Source organism: Mauremys reevesii, linkage group 1 (assembly GCF_016161935.1).
Source record: "Mauremys reevesii isolate NIE-2019 linkage group 1, ASM1616193v1, whole genome shotgun sequence".
NCBI classification, from domain to species: Eukaryota; Metazoa; Chordata; order Testudines; family Geoemydidae; genus Mauremys; species Mauremys reevesii.
In genome coordinates, this window is record NC_052623.1 from 72,465,877 (window position 1) to 72,480,046 (window position 14,170).

Below are 14,170 nucleotides of genomic sequence, written 5' to 3' on the forward strand. Positions count from 1 at the left end.
GATTCTCAACTTTTGTCTCCTTTTGACCACTACAAATAATTTATCTTCTACTCTTTTATTATTGTCTTGGAGGCATATAGAAACTTTTGCCACTATTTGGTGAATTGCACAAATACAATTCTGTAGTGTCTGAAGTGCTTCTTGGGACCCTGAAGCAATTCTATTGCATTTTCCCAGCTATTATATGGCCTGATCAAATGCCCACTGAAATCATTGCAAGCTTTCCCATTGACTTCAATAGGAGTTGGATCAGAACCACAGTCTTTAATTTTTTCTACAATTTCATACTATCCCGCTCTTTGTTCATAGTCCTGCTTTACTGCCCAGATACCAGCCCACACCCATTCCTCTTCCCCCCCGCCCCATCTCTGCTCAATTGGGGGCACAGAGGAACATTCTGGGGTGGGCGGCCGAGCAGTGGTGCCAGGTGGCTCGGGCCAGTCCCATGCATCCGGTTTTCAATTTAGGGAAATATGGTCAACCTAGCAGCCGTGTATTTCACTTAGGTGACTCACATGCAGTATCCAGAGGAGGTGGGGCTCAGAGTCTATTTAAACAAGGACTGCAAGAATACCTTCCCTGTTTGCATCTACTCTGGATGCCACAATAATGGCCCGATTGTTCGCAAACATATGTATCAACGAATGGCTGGCAGGCCAGCAAATGTCCAATATTGAGACATCGCTTCAAAATGCATTGATGTAGCTTGTTCTCCCCTAGAACGGCCGTATACCTGTTCAGGGGGTGTAGCCGAAGCTGTTTCGTATGCAGTGTTGATATAGGAATTTATTCCCTTAGATATTATCTGTGAGGGGACTGACTGCCCCTTCATACAGTCTGCATATGACACAAATAGACAAGACAAAGCCTGAAAGGGGTTAGTCCTGTTCAGATAATAAGGTGAGACATCATGTGAAGTTCAATGCATGAAGATACTGCTCCGCTGGGTATGAACACAGCTTTAGGAAAAAACAAAGGCAAATACACTGTCAGGTTCAAATGAAAAATGTTGGGTGAGGCCACAATATCACTGTCTTTGAAAAACTGTGTATAAGGATCAGAGGGGTAGCCGTGTTAGTCTGGATCTGTAAAAAGCGACAGAGTCCCATGGCACCTTATAGACTAACAGATGTATTGGAGCATAAGCTTTCGTGGGTGAATACTCAAGTCATCAGATGCATGTCACATACTGACCAAGTGAGTCACTGTGTATAAGGAGGCTCTGCCATCAAAGCCTGTGACTTCCACACTCTTCTTGAAGAGGTCAGTGCCATGAGGCAGGCAGTTTTTTGACCCAAGAGAGGAACAGAGCAGGATGCCAGAGGCTCAAACGGAGGTCCCATTAGAGCCATCAAGGCTGATTTAAGGTCCTCCAAAGGAACTGATTTCTGCACTGGCAGATGGAGATGAAGAATTCCTTTTAAGAATCTTGCTACCATGGCATTGGAAAACACTGATCTTACATGAATGGGTGGATGAAAGGCTGAGATTGCTGTTAGATGCACCCTCATCAAGCTAAGTGTAAGGCCCAGTACTAAAGATGTAGAAAATACTCCAAGATGTCCTGGATAAGAAAGTGTTGGCTGAACTCCATGGACCAATGACCACACTGAAAACTGCTTCCATTTTGCTAAAGAGTTCATTGTGGTAAAGGGTGTTCTACTATTGAGTAGGACCTGTCAAATAGCCACTGAACATCGTTCTTCCTTTTTATTCACCACAAAACAGCTATGTAGTGAAATACAGGGACCTGACCATGGAGTGCCTAAGTGTGACCATGATTCTGCGTGAGCAGGTCAGGATGGAAAGGAAGGGGTATGGGAGGCTGAATCGATAACGCGAGAAGGTATGGGAAAACCAACACTGCCTCAGCCATGCTGTGGCAATGAGGATGAGCTTGGCTTAACCAGCTTGAGGATAACCTATGAAATTATCAGGATCAGAGGAAAAGCAAACAGAAGAGCTGGTTGCTAGCTGAGGTGGAAGGTACCAGTTAGGGATCCTGGACTGAGGCCCCCTCAGAAGCAGTACAGATAACACTTTCTGTTGTCCCTTGCAGTGAACGGGGTGATCATTGGGATGCCATTGCAAAGATGACTCAAAGAATGCTGGACTTCAGTGACCGCTCATGACTCAGGTAAAAAAATCCTGCTAAGATGGTCCGCGAGATGATTCTGGACCCCAGGCAAGTGGTTGGCCATGAGAGCAATACTCACTCTAATGCAGAACTGCCACAGTCTGATTGCCTGCTGGCAGTGCATCCTGGTGTATGCTCCTCCTTGCCTTTTCACATAATACATTGTGGAGCTCTGGTTGGTAAATAAGTGAACCACTGAACCTTTGATGCAGTCTAGAAAAGTGTGACAGGCATTGTAGATTGCCCGAAGCTCCAGCACATTGATATGCAGTGAAGTTTCCTGCTTTGACCACAGACACTGAACCTTCAGTGAACTCAGATGCATAGATGGAAATAAACATGTTTTTTCCTAGTGGATGCCATCTTCCTTGATCACTAACACACAGCAAATCTGTCATTATAATATGACTCCTAGTGATACCTTACTTCTGAAAAGAAGGAAAACTTGAGACTTCTCTTTAAAAAAAAGAGCCGTTTGATCTGTACCTGAGAGAGAGAGAGGGAGAGAGAGACTAGTGAGCTGTATAACTTCTAAATTGTCTGGGTTGGCAAAATTAGGAATGTCAAGAGATCAGTAGACTCTCCTTAATTAGTAGAAGCAAATTTGCCTAATCTATAGAAATCACCTAGGTTTAGTGAACTGTTTTATGTACTAAGCTTGGCTAAGACCACTAGATATATAAGAAGCTATGATAAGAGTACATGAAGGATTTCCTTTAGTAAAGGTGGAAAGTAAACACTATCTTTGTACCTTTAAAGGAAAAAGGTCAAAAAGCACACAATAAAATAGTGGTTAAATGTTGCAGAAAAAATCCATTTTGAGTTTCACCTAACTTTGAAACCCAGTTCATCATGCCCTAAGCCAGGAATCACTTGAAAAAAATATACGTGTGAGCAACCTAGTACATGAAAGCATTCTTCACTGTAGTATAATTTGTAACACAGTTTAGCTGCACGCTGCCTATTTCAAAACTTTAATAGTGTCCCTACTCTATGGAAGGTCTGAATGTTCAGAATCTTGAAAATCAGGCCACTTATTTGGGTGTTTAAATATGGATTTAGGTGCATTACTTTAGGCACCTCAGCTTTAAAATGTTGAACTATGGTCTTATGTTGTTGATTTAAAAAAAAAAGAAAAGAAAAGAAAAACTGCCAGCTTTAAATTTTAATTTTCTGCTTTTGTATGCATCTGTCACATTTATGTTTTTTTTTTTTTAAAACGAAGGGGAGAAATAATTTTGCAACTTTAATGAAATGCAGATTTATTCAAGAGGTTGAAACAAAGCTTTTTTTTTTTATTAAAAGCTTTTGAAAAACCTAACGTTACATGACAGATACATACACTCTGGGGTTTGTTTTCCTCTACATAATAATGCCTAGTGTCAATGGCAATTATGCATACAGACACATGGAAAGAAAAACTTATTTATAACTTCCAAGCTTGAACATTTTTATATACTAAGCCAGGTTTTAAGGTAAGGAGATTTTTTAAATTATTAATATAATCAAACACACTGTTCTTGGCACTGTACTATACCACAAATAGTCCCTACTCCAATAATTTACACTCTAGTGGTACAGATTCTGTGAACACTTACAAATATTAGTAATTTTACTCAAGCGGGTATTAACATTCAGTTAAATGGAAGTACTTGGTGAATAAAGTTATTCACATGTGTGTTTACAGAAGCACATTCCAATAGTTCAAGAAGAAAGGGTGCACTGGAGGAGGGAGCTAGATAGCAGGTGTTTTTTTTCTCCTTTTTATTATTTGCATTTTGTAGAAGTACAGGCTCATTTCTTATGTGAATTTTGGAAGAGGTGAGTCACAAAGGAGATACATGACCAAGGAAAAGGGGTGAAGGCTTAGCAAACTGAAAGTGCATGGAAATAAGTATGGAGAAGAGAGAGGAAGAAAAATTAGTGAGGCATCAATTCTCCAATAATGGGCATAACTGAGGAGTTTGGTGGACATAATACATTCCAAGATATAGGCTGGAATGGAGTTGTCATGCCTACGGGTAAGGAAAAGACATTTGATCTTTGCATGATAAACAAGGGGAGTCTGTGGAGGGATTAAAAAGAAAAGAGGCATCAGGATCAGATCACTGGGTGAGAAGAAAAAAAATGGCAGCACCATTTTGGATCAACTGGAGTGGGGAAATAAGAGCACGAGAGTGATGTGGCAGAAGTCTACAAGACAGGAACTGATTATATAAGCCAACAAAGCTTTGTACAATACCCTTTAAACCATCTGGAATCAGTTTATTATTTAACAATATACAATCACAAGTGCAAAATTACATTCACAAACTCTAGATTGAATTTTCATAATCATTCATTAAGCTACTCCTCTTTATTCTCTGTGATCAAAAGATATCATTTGTGATCCACAGACACCCAAGAGTTCTGAAGGAACTCAAATGTGAAATTGCAGAACTACTTTGTAACCTATCATTTAAATCAACTTCTGTACCAAATGACTGGAGGATAGCTAATGAGACATCAATTTTTAAAAAGGGCTCCAGAGGTGATCTCAGCAATTACAGGTCAGTAAGCCTGACTTCAGGACCAGGCAAGCTGGTTGAAACTATAGTAACGAACAAAATTGTCAGACAAATAGCTGAACAAAATTTGTTGCAGAAATGTCAACATGGATTTTGTAAACTGAAATCATACCTCACCAATCTACTAGAATTCTTTGGGCAGAGGGGAGGGTCAACAAGTACGTGGACAAGGAGGATCCAGTGAATATAGTATACTTAGATTTTCAGAAAGTCTTTGACAAGTTCCCTCACCAAAGGCTCTTAAGCAAAGTAAACAATCATGGGATAAGAGGGAAGGTCCTCTCATGAATTGGTAACTGGATAAAAGATAGGAAATGAAGGGTAGGCAAATATGGTCAGTTTTCAGAAGGGAGAGAGGTAAATAGTGATGTCTCCCAAGGGTCTGTACTGGGATCAGTCCTATTAAACATATTCATAAATGATCTGGGAAAAGGGGTAACAGTGAGGTGGCAACATTTGCAGATAATACAAAACTCCTCAAGATAGTGGAAGATGACAGGAAGGTAGAACTGATCTATGCCGACTTTGCTTCAGTCTTCTCACAAAAAAATAACGTGATTGGACGACTAGCAAAGTTACAATAGAAAATAAAGGGGAAAGGATGCAGATTGGGATAAGTAAAGAACATGTAAGAAATCTTCCCAACCAGTTTGAATGAATTCAAATCAGCAGGTCCTGATGCTATTCACCTGAGGGTACTGAAGGAATTAGCTGAAGAAATCTCAGAGCCACTAGCAATAATATTTGCAAACTCATGGATGACAAGAGAGGTCCCAGGAGACTGGAAAAGGGCTAACATAGTGGCCATCTTTAAAAAGGAGGAGCCAGGGAACTACAGACCAGTCAGTCTGACTTCAATACCTGGAAAGCTACTAGAGAAATGTATAAAACAAGGGTAGGCAACCTATGGCACACGTACCGAAGGTGGCACGAGAGCTGATTTTCAGTGGCACTCACACTCTCCACGTCCTGGCCAACAGGCCAGGTGGCTCTGCATTTTAATTTAACTTTAAGTGAAGCTTCTTAAACATTTTAAAAACTGTATTTACTTTACATACAACAATAGTTTAGTTATATATTATAGACTTATAGAAAGAGAACTTCTAAAAACGTTCAAATGTATTACTGGCACGCAAAACCTAAAATCAGAGTGAATAAACGAAGACTCGGCACACCACTTCTGAAAGGTTGCCAACCCCTGGTATAAAACATTCAATTTGCAAATATCTGGAGGAAGAAGGGGTAATCACTAGCAGCCAGCATGGATTTACCATAAATGTATCATGCCAAACCAGCTTGATTTCCTTCTTTGACAGGATAACTACTTTGGTGGATAGAAGGAATGCGGTATCTATCTTATTTCTATCTTATCATTTGCCCTTCTGTTTTCTGTGTTTGTGTCTTGTTTTGTCTTCTAGGAAACAGGATGGGACTTAAACAGCCCCAGCCCATATCAACTAACATTTTCTCTTCCCACAAAAAGAAAATTATTACCTAGGAGACTGTCAGACACTCTTTTTCTTTATAAAAACTCTCTATAGCTAAAGGGAAAGGAAATAGGTGACACTGATAAAATGAAATCCTTACTTTCTACTTTACATTTCAAATGCTTTAACTATATGTTCTTTAATAAAAATTAAAAAGATTTTGAATGGTGCTTGTTGCCATAGAACTAATCAGGTTGAGGTCTCTGTACTAGAAACCCCCAAGAAACCTTGTTTAACTATTTAGTGTTGCACAGTGGCAGGGTAATGTTAACATCTTTGACTCTCTGGGCCCATTAAGTGTATTGACATTTACACAGTGGGGAGGGTCTTTCAACTGTATATTACATAAGACATAGTTAAGCAAGTAAACACAAAGCTAAATAGTAACATACATAGCAGCCTTAAGTACTTCTAATTATTTTTTTCTCAAGGACTCCATGTTCTTTACAGGCTTTCTAATCAGGCAAGCAACACTGCATAGGAAGAGTGAGCATTTCTTGGAAGAAGAAATAGCAGACTGCTATCATAGGGCTTTTTTTCTTCTCTCCCCCCAGCCCCCATCCTTAACTCCCTCTTGCATTGCCCAAGTTTTACATCATGATCTACATAAGAGCAATGGCCAATAGACTGATTATTGTTACACAAAGCAAAAGAAGTATTCTGATCGCTACTCTCGGATCATTTTTTGCAGGATACCCAAAGAGACTATCTGAGAAACATCTGCCACTGGCATGTTCCTTCATATTGTTCTTATAGGGAATGCACATTCTTTTTTTTATGCTTAACAGGCCTCTCTGATGCAAATAAGTTTTCACTTAGACAATGTGCACAATACAGAAGAGAGTTTACAGACTGCACATTAAAACAAAACAAAACCTTTTTGATTTCCAGAGCTGCTTTGTCACATTTGGATTCTGTGCTCTAAGGTATTGTCTAATTTTAATATTGACAATAAAAAAACAAATCAAAATGGGAGTTAGTTTAATGACTTCACAGATAAACTGGAACTGTAATGAAAATAATTAATAACCTTCTTTGATAACACATTGATCTTTCCATCTTCTATGCATGATGTGTCTGTATGACTGTCAACCGTCAGCTCCTGAATATACATTGGTACTTTCAGAACAAGGTAGACCTCATTCATACCAGATAAAAAGACCTAGGGCATAGGAATTCAGCACTCTCATTTCTACTCCTGTTCAGACCTCTCAGGTGGCTGGGGGATGGACCGTTCAAATCCTGTCCTCTCAATGATACTTTGGGTGGCACATTTGAGTGTTCCCATGCCCTCTGTAACCTACCAAATGCAAGATTGCTACTATCGGCTGCAGCAGGGCATTTGGAACAGAACTACCTTGTTCCTAGTCACTATTCAGGGATCTCCTCTGCTTCCCCAACTGAGTTTTTGTGGGAGTCTTCTACAGGCAGACTCTTCAAGCCCTTGAAAAGGCCTCCTCTCCCCCTTTCCTTCATACTCTTGAGATTGTTACTGAGAATCATGATTTTGTCGCTTGGAAACTCGTATCTCCAAATCCTAGACCATGGGGTCGTGAGTGCTTGGACTATAATCAGAATGAAAATTTTGTTTTCTACTCTGCATCACTTATTTCTTGCACTCTGGCAACTCTAGAGGTTATTGTCCCTCAGATTAGAGATCCAAAATCCTGAAGCATCCAAAAGATTGTCTTTCCTCTTCTCAAAACCTCTTGGATAGTACTAACTAGGAAAGGGAATGCTTTACCCAACATCAGAGTGTCTCCAGTTGTATTTACACAAAGTACACTTATTCAGATTTTCAAAAGAAGTGCAGAGGTTTTAACCACAGCTCTTTCATTAAATCCCAATCAGCAATCCTACCTATTAGGAGTTCCAAACTTTTGGAACCACCTAGAAGTTCTCTAATTCCTCATAGGCCCTAGACCTCCACACCTATGAAGGGCCTATGTTTCAGGAAACCTATCTTCAGGAGTGCCTAATCCTTCTGTTCTGTTCAGATTTTTATATTGTGCATCCAAGTTACTGTAGGGAAAGTGACTGTCCACATGCATTCTACTTCTGGTAATCCACAAGCAGTGAGCTCATGTCCACAAGGTGCGTGTTCAGAATAATGAAACAGTGACTGTAGAACATCTCTGCCAAAGCAGGTGTCAGATCTGGAGCCCTTGATCAACAAATTGTGCAGGGTACATGTGAACTGCTCCACAAATCTCTGATATTGGAACACCTCTTAGGGAAGCTGTGGAAGCCATTTGTGCTCTGGTGAAGTGGCTTAACTGCAAGGTGCAAGACTGTGTGATCCTCTGTGAAACGATCATGAGCCAAAACAGCTACCAAGTAGACTCTCATGAAGTGAATGGAAAGTCCCAAATGCTTCAGGGCAGCAAGTAATCTAAAATAATGGTTACTGGGGTCCCTAATGGTAACAGGTGTGTCTGCATACCCCAGACAGTCTTTTCTATTTTGCTGCATAAATCAGTCCAGTGGAGTCCTTTCTACTACAAGTCAGAATGTTTTGAACTTCTGTGGAGCAGGTTCTGTCTGTGGCCATCACACCACCAACATCTAGTTTGTGAGGTGCTGCAATGCTGTGTCCCTGGGAAGGTGGGGGGTAGAATCTGAGCTTTGGTATGCATGAGCACATCAGTCTGAGCTGGACACATGACTGGGGGCTGAGTTGACAAGGTCATAATGTCTGAGTATCATAAATGCCTGGGCCATGCTAGGGCAATCATTATCATCTGGCCTGTATCGTGTCTGAGTTTTCTCAGGATCCTTGGTATTAGTGAAGTAAGTGGGTAAGCCTACATGAGTCTTGATGACCAACAAAGATCCTCGAATGAATCCTCCTTTGGAGCAAAACACTGTTCTGATCCATGACAAAGTGGTCTGTCTTCGGCTGTCCGTGACAATCAGGGTCCAGACATTCAGGGAGAGAACAGGAGTTCTGATTTCCAAAGAGTAAGTGACTAAATCAACCAATTGAGAAATGCCATTTGTGAAAGATGTCTCCTAATACTGAGGCTTTGAATGACCACTCAGGATTGTCAGAATATTGTCTATTAGGGTGTTCTGCAAACTTGGAAGATGTAGGGCTAATAGTATGATCTGATCGCTGATGCACCAGTCACACAGCTGGATTGCTTTCTCAGAGTGGTGAGCAGGTGACCCAGATAAATTCCCCAGTGAAGGGTGGATGCATCCGTTACCAGAGATAGTGAGGGCACTCCACTGCATACAGTCCTTCCATCAAACTAATGGGAAAGACGACTTTATGAGGAAGTGTGACCAAATGATCCATGTGGTGTCTGCCTGGTAGATATGCTTATCTCAAATACCCTTTCATGGAGGGACGGTGAACTCTGTCAAACTACTTCCCCTCGGTGCATAAAAGTCATTCGTCCCATATGTCTAAAATACATCCTAACTGATGTATTTGGGTGAGCCTGAAGTTGATTGGTGAAGTGAATAGTGAAGAACTTGTCCTTTGGTAGGTAGGACTTCACTACTGTGGAGTCTAATACTGCGCCTATTCACTTTATGCTTGGGAGATGGAGTAAGAGTGATTTTTTGTCTGTTGGCTCTGAGACCTAGAGCAGTGAAAAGCTCCAAAGTTTATTTGTAGAGGATTGTTCACTTATCAAAGCAACTATCCGTGAAGAGGCCAGTCACTGAGATATGGATAAATCTGTAACTCGTCTACTTAGTGAGCTGCCACGACTACCAGAAACTTGATGAATACACTGAGCTGTGGAGTCTCTGAAGGGAAGCACCTGTATTGATAACACTGGTCTACAATTTTTGAGAAGTCGTCTGCTTCAGAGATCAAATGTGCTATTTATTATGTATTTTGATGTGCTGAATTCAAATATGACAATTAAAACAACTGATTGGCTACTGTTTCTAAGATATTTAAGTTTTTACATTTTATGTCTATGTATATTGTGTAGATAGTACAGTTTTAATCATAAATTGTAAACCTAGGTCTTTTCGTGTGTTTATGGTTGCGTTACATGATAATATTTCACCTGTCCTGTTTATGTAACACTTTAAGAATCAGCAAAAGGGTTATATAACTAAAATTTAATATGAAACAAAAGGCAAAAAACTATTATGTACATAGTTTAGTCCTATTCAGTGTCTACTCGGCGCTTCTTGGCTTGTCTCTTGTATTCATTAAATGGAGCATCTCTTGTCACTGTCCAGCAATAGTCTGCAAGCATTGATGGGCTCCATTTGCCCTGATAGCATTTCGCCATTGTTGCAATGTCCTGGTGAAATCGCTCGCCGTGCTCGTCGCTCACTGCTCCGCAGTTCGGTGGAAAAAAATCTAGATGAGAGTGCAAAAAATGCATCTTTAGTGACATGTTGCAACCAAGGCTTTTGTATGCCTTGAGGAGGTTTTCCACCAACAACCTGTAGTTGTCTGCCTTGTTGTTTCCGAGAAAATTTATTGCCACTAACTGGAAGGCATTCCATGCCGTCTTTTCCTTGCCACGCAGTGCATGGTCAAATGCATCATCTCGAAGAAGTTAACGAATCTGAGGACCAACAAAGACACCTTCCTTTATCTTAGCTTCACTTAACCTTGGAAATTTTCCATGGAGGTACTTGAAAGCTGCTTGTGTTTTGTCAATAGCCTTGACAAAGTTCTTCATCAGACCCAGCTTGATGTGTAAGGGTGGTAACAAAATCTTCCTTGATTCAACAAGTGGTGGATGCTGAACACTTTTCCTCCCAGGCTCCAATAACTGTCGGAGTGGCCAAACTTTCTTGATGTAGTGGGAATCTCTTGCACGACTATCCCATTTGTGTATCCAGTCTGCAGACCAAGCAAGAGAGCAACAACCTTCAAATCGCCACAAAGCTGCCACTGATGTTGGTCATAGTTTATGCACCTCAAAAGTTGTTTCATGTTGTCATAGGTTTCCTTCATATGGACTGCATGACCAACTGGAATTAATGGCAAAACATTGCCATTATGCAGTAAAACAGCTTTAAGACTCGTCTTCGATGAATCAATGAACAGTCTCCACTCATCTGGATCATGAACGATGTTGAGGGCTGCCATCACACCATCGATGTTGTTGCAGGCCACAAGATCACCTTCCATGAAGAAGAATGGGACAAGATCCTTTTGACGGTCACGGAACATGGAAACCCTAACATCACCTGCCAGGAGATTCCACTGCTGTAGTCTGGAGCCCAACAGCTCTGCCTTACTCTTGGGTAGTTCCAAATCCCTGACAAGGTCATTCAGTTCATCTTGTGTTCTGAGGTGTGGTTCAGAGGAGGAGGATGGGAGAAAATGTGGGTCCTGTGACATTGATGGTTCAGGACCAGAAGTTTCATCCTCTTCCTCGTCTGACTCAAGTGGGAATGATTCTGGTGCATCAGGAACCGGCAGTCCTTCTCCGTGGGGTACTGGGCGTATAGCTGATGGAATGTTTGGATAATGCACAGTCCACTTTTTCTTCTTTGACACACCTTTTCCAACTGGAGGCACCATGCAGAAGTAACAATTGCTGGTATGATCTGTTGGCTCTCTCCAAATCATCGGCACTGCAAAAGGCATAGATTTCCTTTTCCTGTTCAACCACTGGCGAAGATTTGTTGCACAAGTGTTGCAGCATATGTGTGGGGCCCACCTCTTGTCCTGTTCTCCAATTTTGCAGCCAAAATAAAGGTGATAGGCTTTCTTAACCATAGTGGTTATACTGCGCTTTTGTGATGCAAAAGTCACTTCACCACAAACATAGCAGAAGTTATCTGCACTGTTCACACAAGTACGAGGCATCTCTGCTCACTTTGACTAAACAGAAATGTGTCCCTTTGCAAAATCAAACACTGACAAATAAGAGAGCACGACACTGTATGATTTCTAGAGCTGATATAGGGCAATTTGTTCAGCAGAGTGATGTAAGCTTCGTTATGATTGCATCATCCATGACTTCTAGGAATAACATGATGCAATTCATATCATGTATGACGCAATACCAGCTTCAGATTGCATCATTCATTGTTTTGCCTAAAAAGCAAGTACTGTCCAAACCCAGTCATAGATTTATTCATAGATCCAGTCAAAGATGTATTTTAGTCATTTCTGGTTTAAATTGAGATCCCTTCCCTTTATAACTCACTTATCCTCCGCTATTCCCAAGTCAAGGGTCGTATATACTGACCCAATAGCATATATTGAAAACTAGAGCCAATCAACAATTTTAAGCATCATTTTCGTTCTCAGTGACCCAGAATTAGTAAAGTTTGACTACATTTATTTCAGAAGCATTTTGGCTGTAGAGCAGTAAACTTTCCCATGAGAAGTCTGAGGTATTTCCAGGGGCCCAAGTGAACTGCTATATGGAAATAGGCATTTTGCAAGTAGTCTTGAAGATCCAAGGTAGGGATTATAGAGGCTAGAACAGGGTTAGGCAACCTATGGCACACGTGCCAAAGGCGGCACGTGAGCTGATTTTCAGTGGCACTCACACTTCCTGGGTCCTGGCCACTGGTCCGGGGGGGGGCTCTGCATTTTATTTTATTTTTAAATGCAGCTTCTTAAACATTTTAAAAACCTTATTTACTTTACATACAATAGTTTAGTTCTATATTATAGACTTGTAGAAGGAGACCTTCTAAAAACATTGAAATGTATGACTGGCACGAGAAACCTTAAATTAGCGTGAATAAATGAATACTCGGCACACCTCTTCTGAAAGGTTGCCGACCCTTGGGCTAGAATAAAGCATTGTGAAATTGAAATGATGAATTAAGATGAATTTGTTATTCAACTGTATAGAATGGAACACCAACCTCTTTTCTTCTTTGGAACTAGGAAATAAGAAAAGTAAACCCCGCGCTGCCCTAGAACTCCAGAGGTACTTCTCCCCAGTGCTCCAAGATGCAGAACAAAGTCTACCCCCTTTCTTAGCAATATCTCATGAGAAATGCCCCAGAAGAGTGATGGAGGAGGGTGAGGGGATAGGAAAGAAACTGATAGAATGTTTTTTGTTCAAGATCTCCAGGCCCCACTGAGGTTATCCAGTTCTGGGCCTCTCAAAAGCAAAATTCCAAAAGGGGAAATAAGAAAATAGTTCCTGCTGTTCTATGTGGCTCTCAGCAGCACTGTCTCACCTGCTGACAGAAGTTAATGTAAGGTGTGTGGAAGAGGAAGAGGCACTGAGCCTTCTCTAGAACCTCTGCCTCTTTTTTGGAGGCTCTGATTATCTTTGTGGGCCATAATAGTAATAGGAGATTTGCCTCTGCCTGGGATAATTCTGAGGTCAGTGTGGTATTCTCTAGGTGGCCGGGGGGGTACATCCCCGAAGAGCATAAGGTGGCTCAATAGTCCTTTAATATATGCAGAGCCTAGCAAGTATGGGTATTGAAAAGATCACAGTTCCAAGGATAGGTCCTTGACTGTTGTTTGAACTTTCTTTGGAATACCTGGTGAGTGCTACCAAGATGCCATGAGCAAAGCAATCAAGTTTGCCATGGAACGTGCTGCCATGTCCAAGGTGTCTACCACTGCTTGTAGGGAGGTGAAAGCTACCAATTGCCCCATAACCACCAAAGCCTTAAGTTCTTCCCTATGTGCCTGAGGGAGTCTCTCGATAAACAGTGATGCTCTGTTCCAGTTTAGGAAGTCATATTTAACCAGGAGCATTGGTAGTTTGGTAGCTGAATCATGCATCTGTAAACTAGTCAAGGAATAGGCCTTACAGCCAAAGGGATAGATTCTTTCTGAATGTCTCTTATCCTATGGTGGTGTTTTGGTCCCTATTGTTTAGGCCTTTCATGAACAGCTGCAGCTACCAGATATCTAGTGTGGTGATTACAGAAATACTCAAACCCCTTCAAAGGGTCTTGGTAGCTCCTAGCTATCTTTGAAGTGAGAACCATTGATGCTGGGGTCAACCATAGGTCTGATGCTGGTTCCAATCTGCCTTTAATTATTGATATTGTCAATTACCAGGTAC

The 14,170-nt window shown here is 41.1% G+C and overlaps 1 protein-coding gene across 4 annotated transcripts in view; it reads right to left on the bottom strand.

The window, feature by feature from the left end:
* DIAPH3 (diaphanous related formin 3) overlaps window positions 1-14,170 on the bottom strand; it is a 481,747-nt gene that overhangs the window by 172,696 nt on the left and 294,881 nt on the right. The window lies entirely within an intron of this gene.